Source organism: Equus quagga, chromosome 15, assembly GCF_021613505.1.
Source record: "Equus quagga isolate Etosha38 chromosome 15, UCLA_HA_Equagga_1.0, whole genome shotgun sequence".
Lineage (NCBI taxonomy): Eukaryota > Metazoa > Chordata > Mammalia > Perissodactyla > Equidae > Equus > Equus quagga.
In genome coordinates this window covers 86,987,609-86,992,385 of record NC_060281.1, presented here as the reverse complement: position 1 = coordinate 86,992,385, position 4,777 = coordinate 86,987,609, and the positions used below count along the sequence as shown (strand labels likewise).

Sequence of the window (4,777 nt, the reverse complement as noted above, 5' to 3'; positions counted from 1 at the left end):
TAGGGCATTAACTCCACCTCTAGTTGAGGCCCGCTCTGCACAGGTTGTTGGCTAACTCTGGGGGGTGGGGTAGTGATTTAACCCATCTTGCTAAGACCTCCTGGAGGGGAAACAGATTGTGTATTTCCTGATGTCCCTGCACCTCCCCCTCGCCCCCCCATTGCTGGGTTCTCTGAAGCCTGGACCCTGACTGCTGGTCTGTGTTGCCCCCAGGCCCACCCTGCGTGACTTCTTCTGTGGAGGTGCTGGATCAGGCCAGGCCCTCAGGTGTCTTCATGGCCTCACAAACCCAATGCTGCCCCCTGTGGCTGTGCAGAGGAGGCTGCCCATCCTGGCCTGGCTGCCCGACTCCTCCCTTCAGTGGCTGAAGATGGACTTCATCCTCAGGCTCTGTCAGGCTCCAGGTCATCTCCCAGGCACTGGCCTGTGCTGAGGTGGCCTGACTCCCACCCCAGGTGAGATGTCTGCCCCTGCTGCGGGCTGCATCCCCTCCCCAGGCCCTGACCCCTCTCTGGGCCTCAGCGACTACCCAGAAGCAGAGTAGAAATTCACAGTATCCCCTCCAGACAGTGGGGCACCCAGGGATCCAGCCCCAAGGGAACCAGGAAGACTTGGTTTACAATCGAGAGCATGTGACTGCCTTTGGGTGGACACAGACCCCTGTAACTACTCTTGTCATACTTGTCACACTCATGCACTAGGCTAGTTCTGGATTGTGTGATGGGGCCACCAGGGTGACTCACTGTAACCCTAAGAACACTTCCTCAGGCTCGCAGACCCACACAGAAGCACACAGGTCTTTGTTCTCCCACAGGTAGCACCTCAGGCCCCTGTGGGTGTGGGTAGAAAAGAGGTCCCCTGATCATAGCAGGTCACACCCATGGATAACAGAGGGTGAGCAGTTACCCTGCCTGTGTGCGCTGGTGTGGTCACAGTACACAGTGGACACACAGACCCCTGTGCTCAGACGTCTACATCAGGGACACCAAGGGCATGCTGCCTGCCTCCTGGGTGCTCATCACTCTCTCTCCCCGACAGTACAACCTCTACTCTGCCTTCACGGGTGCTTCATGTATTTCTTCCTGGTCGCCTCCTGGCATGTGACTGGGTCCCACGGCCATCATGTCCCTCCTGGTCTCCTACGCTTCCCATGAGCCCCACTGTGCTGAGCTGCTGCCTTCCTGTGGGGCTGCGTGCAGTTAGCCGTGGGGTTCCTGTGCTTGGGTGAGTCTCTCGGGCCTTCCTGCTGTGGGGGAGGTGGGCTGCACTTCTGCTCTTCGTGGGGTTCCCAGGCCCCTGCCTCCTGGGGATGCTCCTGCTGTTAGCATTTCCTTCTTTGCATACCAAGTGCTGTGTGTGTGTGTGTGTGTGTGTGTGTGTGTATGTTGTGAGGGGCATGCCCTCAGCCCTCCCCTATCCTGCTTAGATGCCAGGACACTTGGAGAAATGCCCAGAGCCTCAGAACCTAGCATGCCTTTCCTGCTCTCCAAACCAGCCCAAACAGAGCGTGTCACCACCAGTCCTTAGCCCCAGTCCCACCCACACAACTTCTCCCAGCCCACATCCACCCATGTCCTCTGGAACCAGACAGAGCTGTGACCAACTCAGTATTCCCTCTTGGCTGCCCAGGGTTCCTGCTGGACTTCATCTCCTGCCCCATCATTAAAGGTTTCACCTCCACTGCTACCGTCACTATGGGCTTTAGGCAGATCAAGGTGGGCATCCTAGTTGACATCGGGGTACCCGCAAGGTAGCAGGACCAAGGCCGGGTCCTGATAGGTGTGGGCCAGTTGACATCTTGCTGTTCCAGAGCTCAAAGCACGTGGTGCTCACATGGGTCTCCGTGAATAAAATGACCCTTCAGGGGAGATGTTGGGTGACGGTCAGATTCTACAACAGGTAATTTGAGGGACTGGTAGTGACAGCCCTGCTCTGGGTGGAGTTTTCCCGCCACTGCCCTTGGTTCCCTCACACAGTGGTTCTGCTCTGCTGCCTCTGCTACACAGTCAGCCGGCAGCCTTCACAGCTCATGAGCGTCCTGCCAAAATTTCCACAAGCAGATGCTTCCCCCATGCTCATTTAGCTAGATGATTTCATTTTTTTTTCCAGTTTCTGTTGACTATGTTTCAAATGCCCTGCTTCTTTATATTTCTATTTAAACCTCTATGAGAAGCTCTAGATCAGTGATCACTGGTTATCCGAGGCCATCATGGTTTCTCCCTTCCCTGGGTCTGACGTTCCCGGGTGGCAGGAGCTGTCTTGCTCCCGACCATGGCCGCCCAGCGCTGTGCTTGGTATGAAGCAGGTCAGTGCTCAGGTGGGTGGGCAGAATGGACCCCAGCTGCCTTGGACAGATGAAGCCGTGGGACCCCTGGTGGCAGATGCAGGGCCATACCCCTGCCCTGTGACCCAGTGTGCCCACTGGGGCACTCCAAGACCTGGTTCCCACAGCCAGGCTCTGTTCCAGGCTGGCCCGTGCAGTCTTCCCTGATGGAGGGCAGTGCCCAGATTAAGGCCAGGAGGAGGCGTGTGTGTGAGAATCCAGCAGCTGACACTTCTTCCCTCTCACTCTGTGCTGGGGCTGGATTCAACAGTTTCTCCGTGTTGAATTCTCACCACACCCCTGGGAGGTAAGTTTCTCATCATCTCCATTTAGAGAGGAGGAAACCCCTCAGAAAGGTGGAGGTGAATGTGATTTCTATGTTGTGTACACACACATGTCAGGGGCAGCTTGGCAAATGCTGTTCTGTGGGATGGTCTGTCCTTTATTGTGGAAACAACATCCTTCCTTTTTAGTGTCAAGGATGTTCCTGGATAGGGTCATAATGTTCATAGAGGGTCCCTTCTTTATGCATTTGTACTTGGTGATCCTAGGCTCCCAAAGTCCTTAAAACCTTGACTAGGTCATGACAGCCACCTCAGAGCCCCTAGGCTGGGCTGGGGTGGGGTCCTCCTGACCTGCCCAGGACAGAAGTAGGGGAGGCAGAAGTTGGAGATGTCCCCTGCTTAAGTAGCCGGGACTTCTGTGGCACCAGCACCTCTGCCACCTTGGCCCTGGTGAGCAGTGTGAACCCAGGGGAGTGTATTGTGGTTGGTGATGGCCATGTGAACTGAAGGGACAACAGAGGTTTACATCAAGAAGAGGTACACACCTTTTTGACAAATCCGAAATGCCTTTGTCTTTGTTTTTGATCACTCATGAAAGGTACCTTAAAGCCTGATGAATTTTAATAGACGCAAGCCCTGAAATATCACCTCACGCTGTATTGAATTTTTCATGATCCTTCGTTACTTCGCCTGCTGGTTGTGCTGATCCACATTTATGCCTTTTGTAGAGAGTCAACATACAGCATTTTCAAAACACTGGTGGTCAAAGTGTGAGGACGGGCAGGGCAGAGGCGCCTACACGGGAGGCCGAGAACCAGAGGTCGGATAGGAGGTAGAAAATCCAGGGGAATGAGGTGTCACTGAAGCAAGTAGGTGTGAAGAAAGAATTGGTGAAGGGTCACAAGTCAGAGGTCAACTGAAAGAGTGGGAGGTTTCTGCTGGATCGAGCAGTCAGGTGTGTTCCAGTGAAATGGTAAGGGCAAAACCAGATCACGTGGCTTAAATGAGAGACCCCAACGTGTGAAAAACAAACCACTGTTGGATTCTTTCCAGTTTTATCCTGACGGCATCTGTTACTTCTGGAATCCACTCCAACCACGCGGAGGAGAGTCCCTCCAACGCCTATGAAGTGGAATCTTCAGAAACGTTTAGTTTTAAAACTGGGAATCTGGAAGATTCATTTCTTCATGACTGCAAAATATTTATTAATAGTTTTTCACAAACCGATGCTTTGGAAAGAGATATTGTTAATTGGGCTGTTTGGCTTTCAATGTCATCTTTGGGGGTGGAGCAATACTAAATGTGGGTCCACTTTCATATTCAGGGTGCAGATCCATGTGATCCAAACTCTTATACTTGTTTTCCATTTGATGACTTCCTTGCGTTCCCCTCCCCCTGAAAGATGGTCATTCTTTCCTGACACTTGTGAATATGTTTTTTTCAAACTTTAGGTGCCTTTTTTTTTTTAAAGGTATACTTTTTGGTGAGGAAGATTGGCCCTGAGCTGACATCTGTTGCCAGTCTTCCTCTTTTTGTCTCCCCAAAGCCCCAGTACATAGTTGTATATCATAGTTCTAGTCCTTCTTGGTCTTCTATGTGGGACGCCGCCACAGCATGGCTTGATGAGCGGTGTGTTGGTCCACGCCCAGGATCCAAACCAGCGAACCCCAGGCCATGGAAGTGGAGCGTATGAACTTAACCACTCAGCCACAGGGCTGGCCCCACCTTTTTTCTCTTTTTAATTAAAGTGTGGAAATTCCCATGAATATTTCAGGATGTTCTAGTACCTAGAAGGTTAACTAACAGAATCCCTCTGCATTTTCATTGCCCTAGTTCAAATCCTTTCGAGTGAGTGAACAAGATTCTGTCCTCCCTTCTGGAGATTACTTTCTACTTTAAGGATGAACAATGCAGTTTTTTAATCATCATAACAGCTTTAGTGAGATATGGTTCACATACAATACAAGTCACACCTTAAGGTGTGCAATTCAGTATTTTTTTTTATTATTATATTTACAGAATTGTGCAACATCACCACAGTCAATTTTAGGAGCTTTCCATCATCCCTCCAAAAGAAACGTCTTCCTTATTACGAGACAGTCCTATTTCCCCTAACTCCTAAGGTGGAGGCAAACACAAATTCACTTTCTGCTTCTATGGGCTAGCCTAT

The 4,777-nt window shown here is 51.4% G+C and overlaps 1 long non-coding RNA gene across 1 annotated transcript; it reads left to right on the top strand.

Annotated features, from left to right (window-relative positions):
* The first annotated feature begins 210 nt into the window (after window positions 1-210).
* LOC124226398 (uncharacterized) lies at window positions 211-4,105 on the top strand. Its single transcript, XR_006885294.1, has 4 exons — window positions 211-455; window positions 1,039-1,224; window positions 2,468-2,630; window positions 3,661-4,105. It is a non-coding gene; the product is annotated as an uncharacterized LOC124226398 (long non-coding RNA).
* The last annotated feature ends 672 nt before the right edge of the window (window positions 4,106-4,777 follow it).